Genomic DNA, 26,352 nt, shown 5'->3' on the forward strand with positions numbered 1-26,352 from the left:
TTTCGTTTAAATATAAATTGAAAGCTTAAGAACTGCATGGCAACTATATATTTTCTAGATTATGCTGAGGAGCAGATTAGTGATTACAATTTGGCATTAGAATTAGACAGGAAGAAACCAAGCTGTTTATCCCCTTCCTGAAATATTTTGGATCTTCCTTTGTAATTGATTTCCCCTGTGAGAGTTCAGTTGCTCTGCTCCAGATTTAGACCTAGGTCTATTCTGCATCACTTCTCAGTGAATTTACAGAGAGTGATTGTTTTTGTAAAAACACCAGATAAGATCCAGATGAGACTGAATTCAGTGTGATGGCTGCTTTTTGCAGCATTCTCAGCAGAGGATAGTCAAAACCCTGCCATTCATTCACACCCAGTTTGGGAACAAATGAGCATAATTTGTCACTTGGGAGCCAGTATGCAGGCAAAAGAATGCTTTTGTGTGAAGGCAGGTCTGCACAGGTGTTGGGATCCAACCAACAGCTACAGTATAGGCTAGGCAGGTATTTCCTTTGGGGAAAGAGAAACAAAAACATTTTACCTGGTCACATCTGTGTTCTGTAGGGGAGTCCTCCTGCCTTGAGACAGTCCTGCCTGTCCTTCCTGTCACCTGAGGGGGCTGAGCCAGCACCCTTCACCACCCTGCCCAGTGGAACATAAAGCTGTCTCAGCACTGAGCTGAGGTGTGCAGGTTGCACCTGTAGCCTTGCCAAGCTGACTCCAGCAGCTCTGCTGTCCTGTCACAGCATACACCCAAAACAAACTCTGCCAGCTCACCTGCACACAGCCAGCTGGCCAATATCACACTTTGCTCTTTTGGCTGATATTTGAATAGAATTGAGTATTAGTTGTTGGAATAACTTTGGCTTGCTTAGAAGCACCTGTGTGAGCCAGTCCAATGGCTTTGTGGATGTGCTGTGAAAGAACCTCAAGTAGCCTATGTTAGGCAACTCTTAGAAAGAATCTGCCTTCTTGCTTAGAGCATTATTGGGAGACAATTCAATCAGAATCTTGGTCCAGAAACAACATGGTAGTACAGGTACAGATGAATTCTACAGATTCACTAAAACATCTTGTTAGTGTTGCCACAATGATGCATTCTGTTATTGAAATTTAGATTCTGGTCCAGTTTTCTATCTTAGCCACAAATATTATAACTTACTGTTAAATAGTAATAATATAGTCATTATAATTGCTAAGCTGACTGCTTGTGTTAGAGGATGATAAGTGCTATGATAAAATAATGAGAAAATTCTACAAATTCAGGATTATGTAGATGACATTATTGCTGTAAATGCAGAGATAGCTATTGTGAAAGATAAGGATGAATCTCTGAGGGTATATTCTATCTAATCAAAACATTTCCCACAGGAAAAAGTAACAAAAGCAATAAAGCAACATTAAGCTGTATAAAGATGTGATATGCAGACAAAGAACCTCATTGCAAGGAAGGTTTCCAGTTCCTAAAGACAATTTTGACTGTTTGGTCTCCTCAGAGTTCATTAACAAACACTTGGGAGCACTGATTAGGGCCTGTATCTTTGTTTTCCCACCGGCATAACAGAAATCATTAATGACACAAAATGTGAAGAGATGGACTAAGAACCTGGTATTAGTTTGTGGGACATATTCTTAGCTTTCAGCTAATTAAACTGAAATTCTGAAAAAACCTTCTGATCCTCAACAGTTGAACTTTTTCTCTTTTATGTTATTTGGAGACTATTTAACAATATTGATACCAGTGTGGAATAGAATAACGGTGGTTTAATTTGTTTGCTTCCTTTGCTGAAGGCTTTTAAGACCTTCAGAACTGAGACTTTTACAGACCTCTAAAAACCCAAAATATTTATTTTTTATATTTTTTATTTTTATTTATATATATTTTTTCTGTCATTCTGCTCATGCTTCAGAGTTTGGACAAAATCAGGAAATAACTCTGATTTAGATTTTTGAAATAAATCAAACCCAGCAACTCCTTAAGGTTCTGCATTTTTAAAACACACTGCTCTTGCCTGATCTTTCCATTATCAGTAGTTTTTTTCCCATGGTTCATGAATTTCCAGTAAACCTCAGAGAAATATTCCAAGACCACAGATAATTCTTGTTAAACTAAACCAAGCCCATAATGATTATTAATTATTTTAAGTGCTTCCTCCTTAGGTTTCTTTTCCACTATTGGCAGACTAGGTTTGAGAAAAGCCAGCTAGCTGAATACCAAGGAACACTTGCAACTTAAAACCAGGGAAATCATTAGAGTTATTTCAGATATGAGCTGCAATGTCCATCTGTTTTGCTTCATGGATTTTTCTGTGGCTTCCCATATGATGTCTGATTTCAGGACCTAATGCAAAGTCCTCTAAGTCAGCAGGTTCACCTTGGACTTTGGGAGACCTTGGGCTATACCATCAAATTCTACACCTGTTCTTACATCTGTGGATATTACAGTGGGTAGAGGCCATCTTCCCAGCCTGAAAGCTCATGGAAAGCACATGAAGTTTTGCTAAAGCCTTCTTTACATAACACAGGCATACCTGTGGTTTAAATCTGGGTCTTTCTCGGGACATCTCACTCAAGTCCTGGAGCTGAGGGCACTGTCCTGACTCACACACTGCACCTAAGTCACACCTTAGCACCTCTCTTGAAGGGCTTGTATAGCCAAATCTTGTCTTTTTCTTCCCCCTCCACACTGTAATCTGTTGCTCTGATGAAAGGAATTAGCTTCACTTACACATACTGCTGTGCCTAAATACTTAACTCATCAGGAATACAGTGATGCCACTTGGCTTCTGAGCTTGCCCTCCTCCTTAGCCACTGTGTCATGGTTCTGACTGGAATGCCTTTGGCTGTCCTTGGGTTGTATCTGCAGAGTGAGCTGCTGGGAAACTGCCCTTTCCTGGGAGCAGCTTCTGCTCTGAGCTCCACTCCAGCGCCTTCCTTTTGTTCCTTTTGTCGTCCTTCTTTTTAACTTCCTTCCTAGATCTTTTTCAATAGAAAAGCTGCCTGGGGGCCTGCAGTAAATAGAGATGTGAAGGATCAGTGTTTCCCTCCCCTGCTAGCTGTGGCTGGGCCCTGGGATATGATATGCAAATTTAGCAAGGGGTACGTTCTCCCTCCTTCCTTCCTTCTTGTTTGGGGACAGGATTTTCCCTTCTCCTTATCTGGCTGCTTTTAAATTGCATTTCACTTGTGTCCTTAAATTAGCATATTCCTTCTAGCTTGGCTGGCTTCTTCCTGTTTACAGCATCACCTCAATTGCTACCCAGCTCCACAAATCAAACACTGCATGAGAAGTACCCATTGTAAATAAGCTGTTACTAGGCTCATCAATTCTAGTTCACTGGGAGCTTGGAGTATGAATTCTGCATTATATATTAAAAATGGAAAAAATATGTTAGTACTGAAAATTACTTCTTAATGGCCTTCCTTTTTTCTGTGTTTCATGGTATTGCCGTACCTGAGTAGGTATTTCCAAGACAGAAAGTCCAAATATATCAGATCAAAAATCATAGAAATTAATTATATATAGAATATTAAATTAATCATTTTGTAAAGAACACTAAGTGGCAGAGTGTGAGAATACAGCTTGATAAAGGCATAATTTGGCTCATATTGCTTCTCATGAGGAAGAGGAGAAGTGTTGTGATGTAATCCATTAAAAGTCTGCAGATAAGAGCATAACAGAGATGAAAGAAAGGAACAAAAATTAGGGTAACACTTTCTTTCCCCTTGAGAGCAATGTGTCCACCTGGCCAGGCCAGATGTGCAGTGTGACAGCTCTGTGTGATGAAGGAGCACCTGCAACATTAGCTGATGTGGGGCTCAAAATGTTCTCATTTAACAAGTTGCAGTGTCAAGCAATGCAAAATACCTTGTGTAGTGAATTTTAAAATACTTTTGGATGAAAGATTATGTACAAATGGTAGATGGTTTCATAATTCTTAAATGGTACATCAAGATTTTGGAGAGGTCCAAATAAAGTCTCTATACTCTGTATGTATAAGCTAGCAAATCAGAAAACTAAATTATGTCTCAGAAAGGCAGAATTCTTTTGAAAGTAAATTTGATCTGTGATTATGAAAGTTGATAAATACCTTATGAACATAAAATTTCCAGAAATATGTTCAAAATGTGAAGTGCCTTTCGCAATTCTGTTGCACAGATCATAGAATAAAAGTTTGGTGTCTGTGCAAGGAACACACAGAATTTAGCTCATGTTACTTCTACAACTCAGTGTGAGTTGTATATATCAGTATCAGTGGGAAAATACTAAAATGTCTCTGCATTGTAGAGCTGGGCCTTCCATACAGTGCTGTCATAGCTTAAAATGGTATTCTCCAATTTAATGCTCCCTCTGAAACCACACCCGTCCAACTGAAAGCACAAAAGATCATGGGTTGAAATAAAAACAATTGAACAGCAATTAACTAAAAAATGAACAGTAACAGCAAAGATACTAAGAACAAAAGGTATAAGACAAAGCAACCATTTGCATGTAAAATAAAACAGTAGTGGACCGTTTTGCCCACCACTTTCTCCTGCTGGAAGGAATGCCCTTCTTCTTGGGAGCCAGAGGGAATCCTTTCCCACAGCCCTGGCAATGATGTGAGGTGGTATTGAATTACATTAAGGTCCTGGCCAAAACTAGGAAAAGTGCTAGGAGAGATCCTGGGTTTAGGAACTGAGTTGTAGCCATGAACATCAAAAGAAATAATTGGGGCTTATAGACTGAGGTAGGCTTTTGTTAGACCATCTGATATAATTGGTAAAAAGATCAAAAGTTTATCTGTTATTTCCTCTGACATCAATCACTCTTATGAAAGATACTTCAAGATACTTTTATCATACAAACCTCTTCTGTTATATTTATCTTTCTAAGTGTAAAGGACATACCTTCTTATGTCAAATGTGCACTTTTTAATATTGGTTACTTGAGACATTGTATGTGACAAAGGTAAAAAAAATAAAGAAAGGAGCTTTGATGAATGTAAAGCAGAGTTTAACCCAGGAAGACTTTCAAGGCATCACAGTTTGCCAGACAGCCAAGAGGTTTTACCTTGTCCTGTGCTGATGTCTTTTGGTGACTTCTTTCAGCCTGTGCAGAGACCAAGTATGATGTCTGCCCTTATAATGCCAGCACATGACAGGTTTGAGTGTTATAGGACAGATACTAAAGACAGATTGACCTTAGTCATGACAGTACTGGGCATCTGCCTGTGATAGCAGATGTTGTTGTCTTCTTCCTAACTTCTTCTGGTGGCCTTAAAGACCAAAGAAAAAATTCTCTTTAAAGATAGAATTTACTTCTCAATATATGAAATAATTTTGTTGGGGGATGTTTGAGACACATGGGTAAGCAATTCCTTGAAAGAATGTTCATTGCTTCTTACCCACCCGTTACCATCTGCAATAAAAATAAAAATTTAGATCTGTTTGCTCAGTGATGACAATGTTTCATGATTAAATTTCTATGATGTTATTAAGGGCAAGGGAATTCCTCAATTAAGTTGGTTTTGAGCAAGTAAAATTGCAACAAGTATTCAGGGCCTCTTTTAAGAAAACTTTTTCTTCCCACGAACCACAGTTTCTTTAAGCACTTAGTATTTGTTATTTATACTTTTTGTTTTCCTCTTGGATGAAAGTATAATTGAGTTAAAACAATCTTTCACTGAGAAGTACTTCATTTACAATAAGCATAACTATAGCAATTTTATCTGTCACACAAGACGCTGCTACCTTGTAAATCTACATTTAAAGAACCTTGCTGTTTTCTACCCTGGAATAATTGAAAAACACACTTGGTTAAGCAACATAACAGAGGGCCATGTTTTTACAAATAAAAGAAATAGAGGCTAAAATTACCCAAAATAGTTGAAGAAAGACCTCTGGATATCTTTTTCATGTAGAAGCACATTTTTACATAACAGTGTTTGAGAATTTGGCATCTGTCTGTCAACCATATGAGACAGTATAATCAAAGTTAATTCTGGTTTACAATTCAGATATGTTTGAAACAGTAATGTTTAGCTTGTTTGGGTTTATATCACATGAACAGATTTTACATTCCAAGGGGTTTGGCTGTAGCTTGAGTCTGGGCATATTCACTGAAAAAACCAGGGTGTGACATTAGGGCAAGTTGTAGGAAACAAGAACCAAGAGCCTGAGCTTTTTGTTGTTGTTGCATCACATTCTTATGAAATGGTTTTGTAAGCCTCACAGGACAGGGAGAAAACAAAGAAAACTGGGATACAGAGTTGTAGAGTTAGATAAAACAATTTCTATTAAAAGCAGAGCTCTGGGTCACATAGAGGGTAAGTGATTTGACCAAAGCCACAGAGGAAGTATGTTGCAAGTCAAAGGCTGGAAAATTAGTGCTCATGTTCTCAGTTATTTTTCTGCAGGAAATGGTGGGCATTGCAGGCAAATAACGCCTTTTTTTTCCTCACTCACTGTCTTTATCACTCTTTTCCTATACTTGCTACATTTTGTTTTACCTTTACATGTGCCATTGCAAAAAAAAAACAAAAAAAACCAACAAAATACCAAAAAATCAGGAACAAAACAGGAAGGCAGGAGCTGCTGTATTTTTACTGATGTGCCACAGTTTGTGAAAACCCTATTAGTATGTTATGTATTCTACATTTGGCACCACTATAATAATGATTTTTGACTGAGTGTATAGCCAGGGGACTGTCCTGATTTGCATTGTTACAATTTTAACTAATACAATGATATCCCTGCAGGTCATTTGCAACCTGCATAATCTATTTGCTGAAGCAATGTCATGTAAATTAGAATTGTGAGAAGATGATTGTAAATTATTAAGTTAGCATGTCTTTAGAAGTTACTGCCCTTGGGCTGAGATGCAGTAACTGATTGTTGCAAGCCTCTCTTTCATGACAGGTAAACTCTAACTAATTTAATGCTAATTTAAGCCACTATGCAGTGCCTGTCTGTCTGACCATACCTTAAAATCTAGTCTTACAAATACTTAGATTTATTTTTTTTCACTATGAAGTCTGAAGTTGCTCACAAGCTGTCTAAAGCTTATTTATCTGACAGAGTTAATACAAGGATGACTCAGGTGTTTCAGAAAATGACTTGGCTTGCATGTTTCAGAAAATGAATTTTGTTCAGGGATGTGTGTGGCACTGGAGGCTGCTGCTGGTTGATTTTAGATTCTGTTTCAGAGCAGGTGCATGGCAGCCCACCAGCCAGAATGGTTGTTCTGACATGGGAATTGAACACTCTGTCCTTGGGTACAGTGTGGCCTCTGTATCCTCTCTACTGCCTTTGAATCTGCTGTGTTTACTGAAGTGAACAGTGTTAGATGTTGACTTCTTTGTATTCAGCTAATAACTAATGGGGACTGCTCTTGGAAGTATCCTAAGTGTTGCCATTCCCTATTAATGTCTCTAGATAGATATAATTTTGGCACATTTTGGAAGGAAGGGCAGGGCATGAGGCAGAATGATCACTTAGGATTCCTTTATTCAGTCTAGTCTCACACAGTATTGGCACAGGCACAGTGTTTTTGTGGCTGCCAGTGAAGTTCTTCATAGCCATAGAGTTATCTTCAGAAGAAGGGGATTTTCAGAATGAGACAATAAACAGATATGTGCTGTTGAGAGAGCTTTTGGGACAAGACAGGCTTGCAGAATACAGAGTACAGACTGGCAGTCAAAAAGTTCTCAGATCCTACAATGAGTGCTGCCAAAGTAGGGCTCGAGCTAGACGGTCTAAAAACCTAGACAGAGATGGTATCAGGCGTATTTTTAGAAAATAATTATGCACATTCTTTTGAATATATAGAATGATGGTGAAAATTGTATCATTCATCAGGCATGTTGGTTTAAAAAACCAAGAGATGCTGTTAGAGCCTGAGAACAGAGACATGGTATCTTTGTGAGAGAGTCACAGACGCTTGATTTCCTTCATCCGCCCACACAGTCTGAGATAAGCATAAGAAAATTGTTCTACTTCAAGAAGGGAAGTTAACTGACTTGAAAAGCTGTCTTGGAGGTCAAGGACTTCTGTGATAAATCTTCTACATTTTTATTTGATCAATTTGCTGGTGTTTCCACATAAGAGTCGGTTGGTTTTATGTTTTCATGTTCTCAGAGCAGAGAATCCACATTTTGACAAATATACTGCTGTACAGTAAAAGAGAGTGATATCAATGAAACTGCTGTCAGTACCAATTAATGAACTTATTGCCATTTTCTTTCTTGTAGTAATGTTTAATTAATTCTAACCTTAACAGAGATATGTGTTAAAAAGAAATGAGAGTGAATGTCAGACAAAGAGATTTCAGCAAATTAATTTGGCCTAGGTAGTATATTTAACATTACAAAGAAAGCAACCAACTTCCTCCCTAATTATACTACATTTTTGTCACTGTCTGATGAATCCTTCATTGTTATATCAGTACCATGTGAAATCTGCTTGAACTGTGCTGATATGCACAGTTGAGGAACTGGTCCAGTATTAAAAGCAAGAAGTTGGATGGTCCTAATTGTTACAAGCATGGTCACATTAGCACAGACATCTTCTAGTTCTTTCTTGACTTGAGAAATCAAATTAGCTCGATAGCATAATATGCAGACTGTTTAGCATCGCTATTAGAAATATTTATTTACATTTTAAAATAATGAAAAATCCCCACATCTCATAAAGGTCATCACTTAAGTTCAATGTGCTTGAATTGTCATTTCTATAAAACACTCAAGATTTTGCAAGATGACATTTACTGACAAACTATCAGTTAATTCTAGTTTACAGCTTATCCTTAGTGTTCCTCTTCTCCTCTCATTTGGCTGAGCCCCAGCTGCTTTCAGTTATAGTCTCCAGGAGAGATATTGTCTGGGTAAAACAGTTCAGGTACCCTGTCCTATCTAACACCAACCACTATAATTTGGTTAAAATCTTACTTGCTTGAGAACAAAGTGTCTGGTCTGCTAATCTAAATGTTTTAGCACTCCTATATTCATAGCATCTACAGAGTTGCTTTCAACTCTCTTGCAGGAAAACTGTAGAAAAGTTCTTGAAAGCAGCATGAATCATCCAAGAATTTGCATTATTCTTTCACTTGGTGTTGTTGTTGAGGCTTATGGACTGATCCTAGAAGTGAAAACTGGTATTTCCAGTGAGACTATGATTTGTATGACAAGAATTGGTTTTTTTCCTGAGAAAGCCTTGTATTTTTGGCATTATTCACAGAAGGCCAGATGCAGTATGCATACCTGTAAAAGCATATATGAAGGCTTCAAAGAACCAGAAATTTGTTTAAATTATTTTTGAGATGTGATGTAAACTTGAGCAAATGGGTGTGTGATCTGAACCCAAAATATTTCTCACAGTTTTTAAAAAGTTCCATATGGATTTGAATTAAGACTCTCTAGTTGGGGTGTTCTGTGAAAACAGAAGGAAATGAGTTGCCATTCATCCCAACCTGTTCCTCCTGAAGTGGAAAATAGCACAGATTTCATTGTGCACTTTCAGTGACTCCAAGAGAAACAGTTCATAGTGTTTGTCCACTGAATATGAATAACAGTGAATGTTTCTCTAGATACATACATTATTTTCCCACATGCATTATTTTCCTACACACACTTATATGTACCATTTATACTTATTTAGTTCTTTCAGGGAAAAATCTCCCTTTTTTTCTTTCCTAAAAATCATTATAAATAACTTGTATTGGAGCCGGAAACTGCACATGATTTCAATACACAAACAAGAGTATAATTTTGGAAAACACACTATTGATGACAAATTATTTTTCTCGTGTATAGAAAATGTTTGACTACTGAGGGCTGTTTCCTCATGAAAGAAGAGAAAGGGGCAAGACAGCCTTCTAAATATTTTCATATTTTCATTGAAAGCAAATAATTTAAATTCTTCCAGAATCTGGTTTTCTTGTCACACCTGTTTTGAAGGCATCTGTTCACTGGTTTTCCACTAAAGCTGCTTTCTGTAGTTTTTTATTTGTTTGGAGTCTTCATCCCTCATGGTGGGAGGGGTGGAGGAACAGAAAGTATTTGCTGCTGGGTGAATAATTATGTTTCTGTTGTGCCTTAAGTACTATAATCTTTTTCATAGTGGTGTTTTGCCATGACCTGGTTGAGTGAAGAAAGCAGCTCATGTAAATTGTGCACAGTCAGCATGGGGGCTCAGGGCAGGGACAGAGCAAGGACAGGCTGGTGGCTGTGGGCATGGACAAGAAGCTCTGTCACATTCATGCTCTGACAGCCTCAGGGCTTCTTGGTGATGGATCTGGCACAGAAAGCCACCATTCTGGGGGAAAAGCAACCTTCTCAGCTCACTAAGAGGCAGGAGCCAACTCAGACTTTCTGAGCCCCCAGGTCAGAAGTGTTTGGAAAGTGTGAATGCTAACAGGGCGCACCAGAGCACACCAGCTGTGTTGGGTTTAGTGCTGAATTTGGAGCCTGGTATCTTCAGTGCTGGCTGTATTTTCTGGGTGCCCTCCTGGCCTGGAACAGTCACATTTGAGGGCACAGACCTTGCCTTGCTCCCCGTGCCTGGTGGGGTGCAGGACAGCAGCTCCCCACGGCAGCTGCTCCCCCACTGTGCTGCAGATGTTGAGGGGCAGCATCACCCTGCCAAGGCAGGCTGGGGACAGGGGACAGGGGACAGGGTGGGCTGTGCAGCCTCTCTGTGCTCTGGCACATCTCTGAATCACAGAACCTCTGGAGATCATCCAGTCCAACCCCTGTGCCAAGGCAGGTTCACCTAGAGCAGGTGGTGCAGGAGCACATCTGGGTGGGTTTTGAATATCTCCAGAGAGGGAGATTCCAGCTTGTTCCAGTGCTCTGCCATCCTTAGTGTAAAGAAGTGCTTCCTCATGTTGAGGTGATACTTCTGTTGTAGTTAACATTGCTTTTCATCCTCTCACTGGGCACCACTGGAGACAGTCTGGCACCATCCACTTGGCACCCACCTTGAGATAGTTATATGCATTAATGAGATCCCCTCTAAGACACTTCTTCTCCAGGCTAAACAGGCCCAACTCCTTCATCAGACTCCTCATCATCTTTGTGGCTCTCCAGTAGCTCATAGTCTTGTGTTGTTTGGCTGCTCTAGCCCCAACACTTCACAGGTCTCCCTTCCTGGCTTGTGGCTGAGTTTTTAAAAGCACTCTGTGGGTTTATAGGTTTTGGCTGCTGAGGAGATTTCTTTCCCTCCTCTTTGTGTTGCCCCTTTTGTGTTTTCTGTTTGATGAGCTTGCTCTGTAATGCTCGTGCAGTAATCTGCATAAGTGGAGAAAGGCAAGTGCAGGCTGAAAACGTTCCAGAGATGTGCATTGGAGCTGCTGTTTGATTTCACAGCATCATGCAGCCAAGACTGAAGACATGAAATAGTACATGGCCCTTAACTGGCATAACATGAACAGCGCTGTGCCTGCAGCTGTTCTACAGCACTGCACCATCAACATGTGCCACGGGGAAGTGTAAAGCCAGGAATCCTATTTCAGTTGTGGATTTTATGCTTCTGTTATTTTCCAAATAACATTAAGGATTTTTTTCTTTCTGACTGTAAACCTTTTGGATACAGTCAAAGACTTCAAGAAAATTCCTTTGTATGCCAAACTGCTGCTGAGGTGCTTTGTGTCCTTGCTGTTACATTCAACATCTTTATGATTCAGTTCTGCATTTCCCTTCTTCACAGGGGGTGCTGTAATGCTTAACTAATTAATATCTACACATTGCTTGATGTCCTTGAGCAAATAGAAATATAAAGCTACACATATATAGGCAAAAAATAGTATTTCAGGCCTTCTGAATTCTGGTTTCAACCTGTAGTCACAAAACTGAATTGCCAAAGTGAGAAGCAGGAAAGAAGCTTTATGAAAAGCTGAAATGAGGAAAGGATATCCAAAAGCATTATACTTTTCTCCCTACTGATGAAATGCTCTATTATTTTACTTCCCAAATTTGAGGCAAGAAAATTGACAAAAATAGTTACTCCAATAATGAGATGATAGTGGGAGAAGAAAAGATTTTATTCCCAAAATAAAAAATTCTAATCATGGTCTGGGTGACAATTTCTGTATGGGGTAAAAAATAAAGAATCAATATTTTCCAAAATTCATTGTTCCATGAATTGCTACTGTGTATTACGGGAGGACATCTTCCATCTTGTCTTTGGGATTTTGATTTACATTTAGCATCTATGTTGCAATGTATTGTAATAAACTAGAATAAGCTAAAAGCATTAATTTTTAAATCAGCATACATGTCTGCAGACTTAGCAGCTATCACAATTTTGGTATGAGTGTGAATTTTTACTTGTAGTTCATAGTTGGCTCATGGAATTCAAAAATAGCACCAACAAGAATGAAAGGTTTGAGCTGATTTTACATGAATTTTGACAGATTAATAATCTGCTATCAGGGATTCCAAAACTAAAGAAAAAAACTGCTTTTGGAGCCTAAATGATTTCTTGAAAATTATTTGCTTGTTGAAATGAAGGGAATGAACAGGCTCAGATGTTTATTGATTTAAATATGTAGTATCTTTATATGTGAATGATTTTGAAATTGATAATATCTAAGCTCAGTTATTGTGCAGCCAGTTACTATGGATATTTAGTTTGGAAAATGTGTGGCTTTATGGCTAACTGCTGCCAAAGACCATATTGTTAAATAACATCTCTTTTTTTAGACAAACACATGAAGTGGCATGAGAGTATGTTCATAGCCATGCACGCAGATCTCCTGAGAAAAGTCTGAATACGTAAATATCAGTGAGCTTTATTTTGCAATTGCCATTTTATATGTCTTGGAATAGATTAGTCAGATTTCTATAAATAAAGCTTTTCAAATAATGGCTTTTATGTAGAAGTTCAGTCATTATTTTTGGTTTTGACTAAAACATCCCTGCTTCTATCTTCCCACATACTGGTAGTTATGCAGCTCTCCTAAAGCCTGGTCAGCTTTCCTGACCTTTGCTGTTGTTATCCAATCTTAGGGAGGTATTGTAGCACAGATCATCTTTTAGTTATCAAGGCCAAGTGTTCTTCACTTGATTTCCCACTTTAACACATTTCCTCTGGTAAAAGACTGCTGCATTAATTTTGTTAAGTATTGTCAAGTACTACTCAATAACATATTTATTAATAAGCAGTGTGTACAAAAGTCACTCTGCACAGCTGTAATTGTCTTCTTCCCATCTCATGCACAGATCCTGGGATTTGTGCTGGCTCTTGGGAATCCTTCCAATGGCCAGATTCTGCATAAAAATCATATGTGTATTCAATGAAAAATAAATTTAAGTTTAACATTTTCTTTTTTAGAGTGGTCCCACTGAGGGGACTTAAGACACAATAAGTCATATAACACAACTAGTTACAACTGGAAGAGCAATATTCATGTGAATGGGTGAGCCTTGCATGGGGCTTGGGTTGCAGGGTGACTTACTGAGGCATGTAAGAAATGGCAGCAGTAACCTGTGAGCCACTCTTCTGAAGTTATTGAGAAAGCTGAGCTGAAAACAAAACTCTGTAAGTGCTTGCATGAGCAGGGCCTCTTTCTAAAACAAGAACAAAGCATGAAGATTCATTTTTCCACCATCAAATGACCAAATAGTTTGTACAAAGTTAGGTGACAATCTGAACCTTTTTCCTTGTAAATCAGCAGAAGGGAATAATTATGTGGTCCAGGTGTCAGTGCTTGTTCATTCAGTCATTCCTACAATAAGCAGTTGGCAGTGCAATATCTGTGTGGTAGATGCTGACCAGGTGAAAGGTGTCAGTGGATGGACTCCAGTATTTCTGCAGCCCCCTTTCCAAGGCAAGCTGTGTGGTTTGCATAGCCCAGTTGTCCCACTCATATTAACTCCTGAGTTAATAAGAGACAGATTTTGTGAATTAGTGAGTGTGGCTTGTAGCCACACCCTGAGATCCACGGGCAGGTGAAGCTTCAGCTTCCAAGGGTTGGCTTCAGCCCTGCATTTATGTGCAGAGGCAAAAGCTACTGCTGGCACTGATGGCCCCACTGACACCTTCGAGATCACACCAGCAGCACTTACAGGTAAGTACTCTGTCTGAGCTGCACTGTTGCTCAGAGCTACTGAGGGAATTAAGTTGTGCAATCATTTTAGAAACAAAACCCTTCCTATATTCTTTTGCAGTCTGCTTATTGCAACACGTTTGAGCTCCTGGTGGAAAAAAATTAGCCTTGACTGGTATTTTGCCAGATTCTCTCCTTCACACTCTATCCACAGATTTTTAATAAGTGCTAATTACAAAGCAAGTCAGCTGTTTGATCTCAGTTTGGAATTCATCATCTCATCTAGTTTTGGGTTCTATTTTATTTCTCTTTATTAATTCAGTCATTTTATAATATTTGTTACTTTTTTTTCTCCTGCTTGTTATCTTCTCTGTTAAAAATCATAGACATGTAACTCAAGGTTTGGAGATGTAGTTTGGAGAAACAGATTTAGGAGTTTAAATTTCATCCTAAGGGATAATTTTTGCAGATTTGGTTTCAATATCTTACACAATCTGAACAACAGACTTAGATGAGCATCAAGTAGTAATACCTCAAAAGATATTTCAATGTAGTGCTATCACAGTGAGCACCAAATGACAAAAAGGTAATTAATAACAGTGACTTTTAAGTACTTCATTTGTGTCAGAGCTTTGCCAATGAAAAGGAGAACCTGTTTTCACTTCACCAAGGAGGTGATGTTACTGACTGTCCATTGGAAAACAGTTGGATTTAGATGGGAAAGACTGGTTACAAAGGCTAGATCATGACTAAGACTTTCAAAATGTTTCCCATTTTTAGGATTAAAAACCAAAAAACCCACAAAACCCACAAAAGACAAAACCAAACCAAAACCAGGGAAGGATTTGGTATTTGAAAGCTTGATATTTTAGATACTTGTTATAAGACCTAAAGGTTACAATTTTACAATTTTACACAGCTGATTTATATTTTAGATGAATGCCCAAATGTCACAAAGCATGTAAAATACTTTAAAAGTACATTTTAACTGTAACTTAAACAGGAATTGATGGAATGAATTACTCTTTTCTGTCATAACATGTAAACAAGAGAATTATTTCCACATTTGTGGAAAAAAGGAATGATTGTATTTCGTTTGTTCTCATATGGCTTTCATAACAAAAGCTAACAATGAAAACTTACCTAATGTGATTTTTAAATTTTTGTTTTAAAATCTTATTGTATCATGAAAGTTTCCTTAGAGGGAAATGTCTTGGGTTTCAGAATTACTTTGTAGTTTTGGTTCATTCTATTCATGAATGTATAAGAATTTAAAGGTAAAATTTTCAAATGCACAAATCAGATGTGAGACAAGTCGTAAATGAAAGGAAAATGTATTCCTTAATAATCATAACTCAATACTCAATTTTAAAGGTCTTAATTCGTGACAGAAGAATGTATTTTGACATGTAGGTTTTTTGGCATGAGGTTTGTGTAACAAACATTATGAACATAAGGAGAGGAGTCAGTATCATAAACTGTAGGAGAAATGCAACAGTAGATTTGAATAACCTTGTGCCTTGTGGTTCATATTTCTGATCCAATTTTGCACTTTCTTTAGTTCTGCAATGATTACAAGAGAGCTTTGTGGTGTAAATTTGGAATTTTTGTTTGGAGGTGATGCAAGGAATTTGCTAGGATCCACAAGTGTTGTGGTGACCAAAAATAATTATGTTCTTTGCTCTCAGCCTGCATTTTGTCAGGTGTAGTAGAAATGTCAGCTGCTCCTTGTTGCTTGCTAAAATCACTTTTTTCTTATTTTGGGTACATGTAAAGACCAGGTGTACATGAAAGGGAGAAAAAAGCTCAAAGTAAGGAGAATGAAAATTGTGGATTACATTTGCTGAGAGTGAATCTACATATCAGAAAAAATAGCATGAAACACTGGATGAGTGTTCTGATTCAAAGGGGTATTTTGTAAATATTTTGTTACTTTTGTAAATCCATCCCAGCCCTCTCAGCCATCTTTCTCCCTTGGAATATATAACACAAGGCCATTTTAATTTTCTCAGTGAAGGGAGTGTATGTTGAAATGCAGAGATGGTGTCCTTAAAGTTTCTGATATCCAGAATCTAGGTTATGAAAACTATTGACTTAACCTAAAAATTGTAAAGAAAATGGAATGAAAGCATCAGCTTTCCAGGGTACACACTGGTAATTACTTGTTGGGTCTTGCATATAGAAGTGAGATTATACAACTTTTCCTGTAAAGAAACTTTGATACTTGCTTATACACAAAAGTTCCACTTTCCCATGGAAAAATGTATTGTTATGGCAGTAAATGGCACTTTATAAAGGGCAATATATTATTTGGGTCCTGGGAAAACACGAGCATTTTTGATAAATGCAAAGTTTCTGTTCCTTTCAAGGTATCTCAAGCTAGGTGGAAAAGATTGGAAAAAAAAATAGCATGTTATTTTTAAAATGTTTCAACTTGCAAGTTTCCCTATTCAGGCTATCTAATGATATCACATCTACTATCTTGGTTTTAAAAGAAAAAGAGGATTTTTATTTTGTTATATAATGTTAACATGGGACATTTGTTGTGAAGAGCTTAGTTAGGAATTAAGCACAACAAAGTTTGCAGACTTTTAATGTCAGGGATTTGTTTTGTCTGAAATGTACAGAATTTTAACCACGTGGAATTCAATCACCCAATTTCAGTGCTCAGGGAAATTTTATTCCAAGTTCAATTTATGAACTTTCTTCCTACCTGATTGCTGGCTTGTGTAACTCATATGATGCCAGTGAAGTCACTGCCAATTGACATTAAAATAAGCCCAAATTTTATGCTCTTACTAATGTTGCAAGCTTAAAAAAAAAAAAAAAAAAAAAAAAAAAAAAAAAAAAAAAAAGCTAAATTTAGACAAAGATAAATATACAGGGAATAGATTATTTTGTTTCAATTTGTATAAAAGTATGTCTTTTATCGATTAATAGTTGCTAAAATCATGGCTCTGGGAAGTTGACAGATTCTGTTCCTGACTGTTAGATTTAGTTCATCTTGCAGAGGTGGGGAAAGCCCTGTTTATCACAGAAATGCTCTTAGGAGGTTTCTTTGCTGCTGAGTTTGTGGAAGGGCAAAGGTGAAGGAGGGGGGAGAAAATTCTTTTGCTAACACAAGTATTTCCTGTAGACAGCAATTACATACAGGTCTGTGAACTTTAGTTAGCTACCCACAAGCATTTGAACTGTGAGCTCAATGTAGTGTTTGTATAACCTTCCTTTATTTCCAAGATATCTGGTAGAGACTTTTTAAAATTAAATACTTTATTTTTTCCCCATTACAAGTGAAAGATCAAATAATGCAATTATTTGACCGTTTTCTCACCAATTTTCAGTCTGTATACCCTAAGAGAGTTCATTAAGTAGAAAGAATACATAGGAGTTCAGCTTTTTTGTGACTTTTCCTGCAAGCTATGACTCTAGCTGTGCTATTTTATATCTAACTGTTTTACAGTGCTTTTGTAAACTTACTGCTAGATGTTCTTTGACTCAGAGTTCTCTGTTTGAGATTAATGTAGAGGAAATTTTTACATTTTCTCAGTGCTCTTACTAAATAGAGGTGTTGCTTAATCCTAAATCTAATGCTAAATCTAGATTGTTTAATGCTTAATCTAAGTATTGGGTGTTTTTTTCCTAAATTGTAATAGTGTATACTAACAATGCAGAAAATCTGTGTAATGGCTACATCTAATCTGGTACAATGAAGGAAAATACTGTTTCAAGAGAAAATGTATTCTATTCAGTTGTAGGTAGAACAATATGCTGGGATTTTTTTATTTTTTTTTTTAATTGTTGAAGTAATGCCCTTCTCCTAAGGAATCCTGATGGATGAAGTGTTGTCTCTGGATATTGGTTTATGGAGTACAGGCATTGTGGGTTCTGAAAGCCTTGTTCCCATGTAGCCACCCTGTATATGTACGTGGTTCCTTCTCTTGGCATAAATAGCAGCTGTTTTCTACTAACACCTTCAAAAGTAAGAAGGACTCCAAGAAAAATGTGAAAAAGGCTTCCTGTAACTTGGTGCCAGCTATTCAGTCATTTCTGATTGGAACAGGTTATAGCATCCAGAGCCTTTCAAGGATAACCTGTTGATCTGCCCTGAGAACTACAATTCTGCAATGTTCTAATTTAGGTCCTGGGTGCCACATGCACCCTGTGATCCAAAGGAGACCAGGAGCACAGAGCAGGATTGGGGTTTTTTAGATTCACCTTATGTCAAATATAGCACAAAAAGCTAGCAAATTGTCTTTGGTACTGATAGACCTCATTGACTGACTATGGTTTGTCATCAAATAGGACTGTCCAAGAATGTTGGACTAGAACTGGGGGAGTGAGAAAATGAGCAACATCTGCACAAAAGCTGTACCTCACTGTAACAGGACATGTATGTGCTGTGTTGAGACATGTCCAGGGTTATGAAATTCCAAAAACTGAATTGTATCAACTGTTTCCTGATCATAGCATTGTTTAAAAAAAATGGCCCCAGAATAAAGAGATATAAAAGAGATGCTGGCTGGAAATCGTTGAGGAGTTGATCAGAGATATTAAGAATGCATGCATTCTGTAGAAGTCCAAGAACTCATTGAACACTGAGTGCTTGAGTTATACAGGCCTTACATTTACTGCTTTAATTTGTCCCATGCATCACATCACATCTTTAAATTAAATTTCATTCTACTTTATACTTACATTGAGTTCATCTTATGTATTCTGGCTTATCATATCCTGCTATTTTCTGATAGGGGCATAGTCACCCTTCTGTGCCAGGGCACATGCATGGAGCACAGTTTTCCCTTTCTATCAGGAGCAGGTCTTCAGCTGTGGTCTGGATTAAACACCTCTTCAGTGCCTTCAATAGGCCACTGCTCTTTTCCCCCAAAAGACCTCTCATTAAGGCAAGCAGCTAGTTATTCCAGTGTTTCAGAACTAGATACAGAGTGAGATTTTGTTTCACAGTTGTATTTTTTCGTGTTAAACTTCTGATTTCCTCCTGGGCTTGATATATTGGATGAATGCCAGGTGGTACTCCACTCCTTTTTGCTGTCCCTGGGCAGGTCTAGCCTGCCTCAGACACATCACCTGCTATCATAGCAGCATCACAGTAGCATCAGAAATTGTATCTGACAGCACTGTTTATACACTGCCTGTGGAAGGAAGGTCTATGAGTGAGAAAAATGCATCCTGCAGGCATATGCTAGCCAAGTGTTCAAAACCTTTAGAAGGGAATAGTTTATTTAGGATATTCTACATTGGCATTTTATGAACAGCTCATATATTTGTGAAATGGTGTTTTACACCATGATTTAAATTACCTGCTCTCAGAAGATGTTTGACTTCCAGCTATCTGGAAGAACATAGTGCATGATTCCTGTTGTCTTACTGATTTCCTAATGTCTTTAATGGGAAGAAAGGGGGTCATATCACTAAAGGTGAGTTTACAAAAGGACATGTCTGATGGACTGAATTTTAGAACTAGTAATGTCATCCAGTTTGAATTATAGGAGTAGGTTGGAAAATAAACAAATCTCAGTAACTTAAAACTTTTTTTTTAATGCTTTATTGATATGATAAAAAGAACAATACTTTTTCCTTTTGATAAAACTGTATGTCAAAAGAAAAACAACAGTAGTTTATCTGTAGAGAAAAAGCATAAGAAAAATGGAAGGAACTGATAGAAGTATCAGTTTTGTTTTGGGCCTCAATGTGCAAACATCCTAAGAGCCTGAAATTTTGTTTGGTTATTACAAAACAAAGCAGGTTTGGGCTAGCCTGGCTTGTCACTGATCGTGGACACAGGCAGGTTGTCAGTGTTGTATCCATGTGGGATTTCCATGTGGGGTTTCTGTGGGTTTTCTTTCCCCATACTAAGGAAAAAAAAAAGTCTTAGGTTCAGTTCTAAAACTCCCCAGTCATCTCTGGTTTAGGTTGTAAGTCAAGTAGCAAAGTGAGACTAGTGCTGGTTCAAAAACCACATGCTGCATATAAAAATGAAATTTAAAAATAAGTGATTTTTTAAAATAAAAAATGGTTTCCACGTTTCTAAATTAATCAAGTCAAATGGGCTTTGTTGCCTGTTTCAGAAGAAATTTCAAAATCAAGACTTTTATTTACATTTTTTTAAGTTTTTAAGATTTAAAAATACTCATTTCAGGCCATTAATTTTGGAAGATACGTTTCCTTTTTTTTTTCTACCCCTTTTGAAATTTCCTTCAAACATTCTCTGCTTTTGTGCTTTCAGAAATTTCCTAGTGGCAACAATTTTAAAGAAATGGCATGAAAAAAGCCTTCCCCAGATTTTTATAGTCCTCCTCATTCCCTATCCCTTCTCCTCAGTAGAAAAGATATTGTTGCACAATGGTTAAAGAGTGAGGAAGAGAAGAGAAAAAAAAGAGGCAAAAATTTCACTAAGCCAGATAGGCCAAACCCAAAGAATTATGGTTGATGAACTTCAAAAAGGTAAATAAACTTGAAGGTCAGCTCAGCAAGCTCCTCCAAAAGGAATAACAGGTATACTGCCTCTGTATAAAAAGTCATCAAACACTGAAATATTTAGGTTGGAATTTCTCTGACCTATGAGGAAATCATCTGGGTAATGGAAAGAGGTGTCACATAGTACTTTATTCCACCCATATTATTAGCTGAAGTTATGTAAGAGTAATTCATTAATATTTTACTTTTGCCTATGGAATTTTCATACAAGCATCCAGGGCTGAATCTCACACCAATAATTAATATTAAGTCTAATTTTTAAAAATTTTTATATACCATTAAAAAGCAGTTAAGCATCATTCTGTAGCAAAATAGGCAAGACAAACCCATCGGTTAATGACTCCTGGATGCCCATGAAGTTTGATCCCAGTCATAAACAAGCAGTGTGTTTTCAATAGGTGGGCATGCAGAGGCTGTTGGAATCAAGTTAATAACTCTGCCCCATTTCACAGGAGTGGAGTTGCCAGTAGGAAAATGAGGATGAAGAGAAGGATGTCATGCTCCTGCTCCACTCCAATTAATGATGCCAAATGCTGCAAGCATACTGTAATATGATCCATTAGTGACTTTGCAGCTCCCACTCTCCAGTTCTGCTCCAGAAATAGATGCATTTCAGTTCTGTTCCAAAAAGCAGGAATAATAATAACATTTACAGAGCAGGGCAAAAGCTAAAATTTCACCAGGGGACCGTGAGACTTGCTGCCTGGTGTCAGAGGAAAACTTGTGAAAAGGCTAAGACAGGTTGCACAAAACTTTTAATGGGAGTCATACAAAAATTCAAGATATTGTTTCACACTAGGAGTGCAATAATTTTGCATGTTTCAAGCTTTACCTTTTCAAGTCCAGGTTCATAACTACATGTTGCACTTGCATTTAAAAAAAAAAAAAAAGAAAAAAAAAAGAAAAAAAAAAAGATGCTCATAGCAAACATAACGTTTGTCCTAGTAATGGTGGCTTTGAAATCTGTAGTAATCAAATATATTTAGCTGCATAGCTAAATATTTTTATTTGAAAGATGGGAGAAGTATTTGTGGGATTACGGAGAGAGGAGGTAATTTGCCATGACCTATTTTCATTCCATTTCAATCAAAATTGCACCACTTAGCTGAGTACTATAAAGGGATGCCTGAAGCACACTTGCACTAAATTATCTGTTAATGTCAGACCAAATATCTGGTCTCCTGTCTTGTAGGTGGTGACAGCCTATCTGCAAGGGATAGCTGTGTTGTGCACACTCATCAGAAAACTTCATGTGCTAGGATAGCAAAAGAGGCCTGAAATATTGCTAGTTGAGGTAAAGAAAGATGTCCAAAGGATTAAGATGAAGAAAGCATCTGGATGGTTTAAGAAAGCAGTTGGAAATGCATATCTTTGTTGTAACTAGCACTGAAGTAATGGTAGTCTTTAATGCTTTGGCACAAGAGATTAATAGGAAGTCTTTGAAGTAAAATTAAATAGTAGTGAATTCAGTCAAGGTGTGAAACAAACTCTTCAAATTTCATGGTTTTGCAGCATACTTTGGCTTCTGAGCAAATATCATAAACAGTTAACTACTTGTGCCCTTTACTTAGTCTGAAAATCTAAATAAGAAAACTTTCCCTAAGTTCTTCTAATATGTTTTGATTTCTGTCTGGAAGCAGTTGGACAATACTCTTGGGCCCATGGTGTGATTCTTGGGGATCATCCTGTGCAGGGCCAGGAGCTGGAGTCAATGATCCTTGTGGGTCACTTCCAGCTCAGCTTATTCTGTGATTCTGTCAAAACTCTGAAGAAGCTTCTTTTTTTCCTCTTCACCCATTTCCTTCCTTCATGTTAGAAAGAGATGCTGCTCTTTCATCTCGTTTTCTTTCTGTGGCTCCCATGGAAGCCAGTATGTATGTCCTGAGGTGAATGGAATGTGGACTTGGATTCCAAGATCCTGATATAGTAAAAACATGTAAGCATGTATATATAAGGCACTATATAAGGTCTAGTTTTCAAATGTGCCTCATTACATGGCTCCTTTCAGCACTGTGTTCAGGTAGCAGATGCCTTCCCACCATGGCCAGAGCTGAGATTTCAGAGTGAGAAGCTCTGTCTGAGTAGAAAGCCTGGATGTCCTGGGCTGTGGCACAAGCAGTTGAGTGAAATCCACTCAAAACAGGGGCTTGACAGGTTTGTCACTGCTGTGGCATACTGTGCATTTCAGTTTAGCACTGTTGCTCTAGTTCTCTGTGTGCCAAATGAAGTCATTAGCAGATTGGAGATCTATCAACCATCTGTGCCTGTTATCTGTTCATCCTTGAGTGGGAAAGAGCTATCAGTGCAGAACTGTAGTGGGATGAGGTGGTTCTAGAAGGTCTCTGGGGTATGCCTTGGTCATTTGAGACAATGTGCCCCTCACATAGCATTTACTGCTTACCCCTTCCTCCTGAAAAATGTTTGAGTCTCTTGAGAAGCCTATTAACATGAGAACTCATTGCAGCATCTTTTGTTAAATAGTTGGCCATGACCAGCGATACTCAGGCTGCTTTGGTGTGAATGAGAAACTTAATAATCCATGAAAGGGCTTTTTTTTTATTATATATTTTTAATTTATGTTACATTGGGTTAGTAAATTAGGGGGGAAAGGCTTTCTTTCTGGTGGTGGATTAGAGTACACCAGCTGTAACACACCATTTACAGAGATGACTGGAGTCATTGAATATCAGAGCTGAAAATTATATTGACTCTATCAGTGCAAAATACCCTTTGGAAGTCCTTGGGAGGGTTTCTTATGTGCTGCTGCCTCACTGTGTTGCAGTAGCAGGAACATGTGGAGACAAAATGATTGATTATTAGTCCTGGTGTTTGTAATTTGATCAGTGAAGCAAGTGTTAGCCAATAATGATTTGTTTTCTCTCCCTTACACCCTTATTGATGTGTTTCATTGTCTGAGTGTCTGAAGTTCCAAATCTGCAATGTCCTGCCATCAAGTCTAACTCAGTTTTATTTAACCCAAAGGCAAATCCTCAGTATAAAGCTGTAGCAATGAGGTCTGAACTGAGAGCAAATTCAACTCATTATGTTGCAAAACTGAAGCCTCTGTACTCTGTCAAATGTGAACACCAAAATAAATCATGACTGTCCACTAGGCTGTGAGTTTGGCACTGGCAGAGATTGCACAGACAGTAGCTTTAGACATCTTGACAACAGTGACCTCTTTACAGGGTAAATTTACAGAGTTTTCATTAGTCACTCAGAGAGGAAACCAAATTTAACAGGTTACAATAATTTTTGTTTGGTGATAAGGTATGCCAGAGAGTATTGGCCAGTCAGTAAAGCTGGTTTACTCATTGTGTGTTTACCAGTCTAGGAGAGATTATGTCTTCTACTTGTGTTACCTTACTGGGTACTTTTCTAAAATATGTGCAGACTCAAAAGAACAGATCTTTTTATTTAATTCAGTCGGTTTATATAGTATTGTTGGTTGTTTCAAATAGCAACTCCTTTCAAATGAACTTGCAGGATTTATTGCCGTGGAGCCAGCTCAAACACTCTGAAGTGATTCTATAAACTATTAGTTTAAAGACTAGAGCTCTGTGGCCAAACAGGCTGTGATGATAAACCTTGACAGCTCTAGAATATTTTGGAGGCTTGACAATTTTGTGACTCCACCCTGAGAATTTTCCCTTAGTTCTCATGCTGGGAGATGTGGTTTTTTTCAGAAATTTTAGAAATAGCAAGGAATTTGTCTTTGCAGTTTGAAGTTCTGAAATATGTGGCAATTTTCTTTATCTGTGGGTATAACAAACTCTGAGTACTTGGTTCTGTTTCTATATGTGAATATGCTGTCTTAGTGCTTTTGTAGCTGGATAGAGAGGAAATTTGAGAGGATTCAGAAGGGACAAGCACAAATTAAATTACTGAGATAAATGGTTCTGCAGGAGTTAAGATGACAAGGGGCATAACTCTGTATGGAAGAACACCATTATTGAAGAACTCAGTTGCTGAGAATTGTTTATTTTTCATATTTTAAAATCTATGATCACAGAATCAGAACCTATTTGTCGTATATGGAATAAGGTGGGACAGTTAAGGCAGAAAAAAAGCACAATATAACCATGAAACTTCAAAGAAATGCTGTGATGCATGAGAAAATGTTTGTTTTGCCTTGGTTTTATGTGTTTGGGGTTTTTTTCCCCCTAGAAACTGAGTTAGTTAACTTCCAGTCCTAATAGGCTTTGATGTGTAAACAATTGCCTCAGAAAAAGCAGCACACTCATGCTCTCCTGCAGAAATGTTGGATAGTCCAGAATTGGCTATTATTTGAGCTACATCTGTGAATTTTGGAAAGCTAGAAAAACTGATTTTTCTTTGGGTGTTCTCTAAGAAAACATGACATCTTCGTTTTGTTCCTTGGAAGTTGTGCTCTACAAAACCAACTCTTGTTTTGAAATCTCATAACTCCTCTTGATAGAACAGATCTTTAACTCAGACTTAAAACATCCTAAAGGTTTATGTAAATAGAAACGTAGAGGTGATTAAATAGATTTTTAGGAACTTTATAAAAAATCTGAAAGACAGCCAAAAGCCAACCATATAGTGACAGACTATGAATAGCTGATATTTCATATCATTGTAGGCTGCTGTCTAGGAAGGATTGTCATTACAACAGAATTTCTCACACTGTAAATGATGAGATCTTCCTCCTCTCTCCACCCTAATCTCAGTTACAGATACACATTATATGTGTATCACTGTTGGTTTTTTCCATTCCTGAGTTTAAAAGGGGGGAAAGATTGTCTTCTAGGAGGTTGAAAAAAACTCAGAGCACCTGGCACTTCCTGTGCCTCTGTCAGGATTGTGCACTGAATCATAGAGCTCAGAATTCATGGGGCCAGTTAGGCTTCTGCCTGTGAGTGTGTATTAAATGTCTTTTCAGATTTGGCCCTGTATACCTCAGATTCCCAGTATTGTATTATTGAATAATTAGAAACTAGATGGCATTTCACTACCACACTGGATATTGAGATGCACCTGCATGCTGTGAAAATATCTGAGAGGTTAAAAAGTTCCTCCCAGTGAGCTACTATTAAAAATAGCTCTTTGTGTCTGAATCTCAGCATATTCATTCATCTCAAGTTTTTCTTTGCATGTGTCCTGGTATAAAAAACTTGCTTATTTCAAAAAGGAAGAAGTAAAACTATTGGGACTTCTGTGTGTAAAACTTTTCACATAATATAATACATAACTAATAGAAAATGATGAAACAGTCTCTATAGTTCTTTGGTGATCAAAATTCAGTATTATTAATATAAATATGTTATGATAACAATAAGAGATTTGCAAGAAAGTGGAGTTCATTTGTTTCTACGAGATGCTTGACCTCTGCTACTTTATGATTTGTTAGAGAGAGCTAAGGCTCACAAAAGCTGGCTTTCTTTCTATTTTACCTGGAAGGCGTTATTTTTTCAATAAATGGCAAAATCAAGTCAATATTTTTAGAACCAGGATAATTGCCACTTGAAATGGGCTAATCTTTGCTCAGAAGTTGTCTGACACTTTATACCCAATGTCAGCAGGAAAGAAATAATTAAGATGTATGATTTTGGTAATTGATAGGGAGCATTTGAATGGGTTACATAAATAATAGACTAATCAAAGTATTGTTTAACGGTTTGCAAAAACACATGCCCTACTGCATGTGCATTTATTTAAATTAATGTTGCTGTCAGAATTTATGAGAAATTTTGAAAGAGGATTTCATTTTCACCTCATGGTTAATGCTCTCATAAATAATAATTTGTCAATTTATAGAATAAGTTGTACTATTAAATTGTTCAGCATACCTCTTTAAAACATAGGTGTGCATTT

At 37.5% G+C, this 26,352-nt stretch overlaps 1 protein-coding gene across 2 annotated transcripts in view; it reads left to right on the forward strand.

The window, feature by feature from the left end:
* Window positions 1–26,352, forward strand: part of SMYD3 (SET and MYND domain containing 3) — a 367,678-nt gene that overhangs the window by 265,144 nt on the left and 76,182 nt on the right. The window lies entirely within an intron of this gene.

Source organism: Oenanthe melanoleuca, chromosome 3 (assembly GCF_029582105.1).
Source record: "Oenanthe melanoleuca isolate GR-GAL-2019-014 chromosome 3, OMel1.0, whole genome shotgun sequence".
NCBI lineage: Eukaryota > Metazoa > Chordata > Aves > Passeriformes > Muscicapidae > Oenanthe > Oenanthe melanoleuca.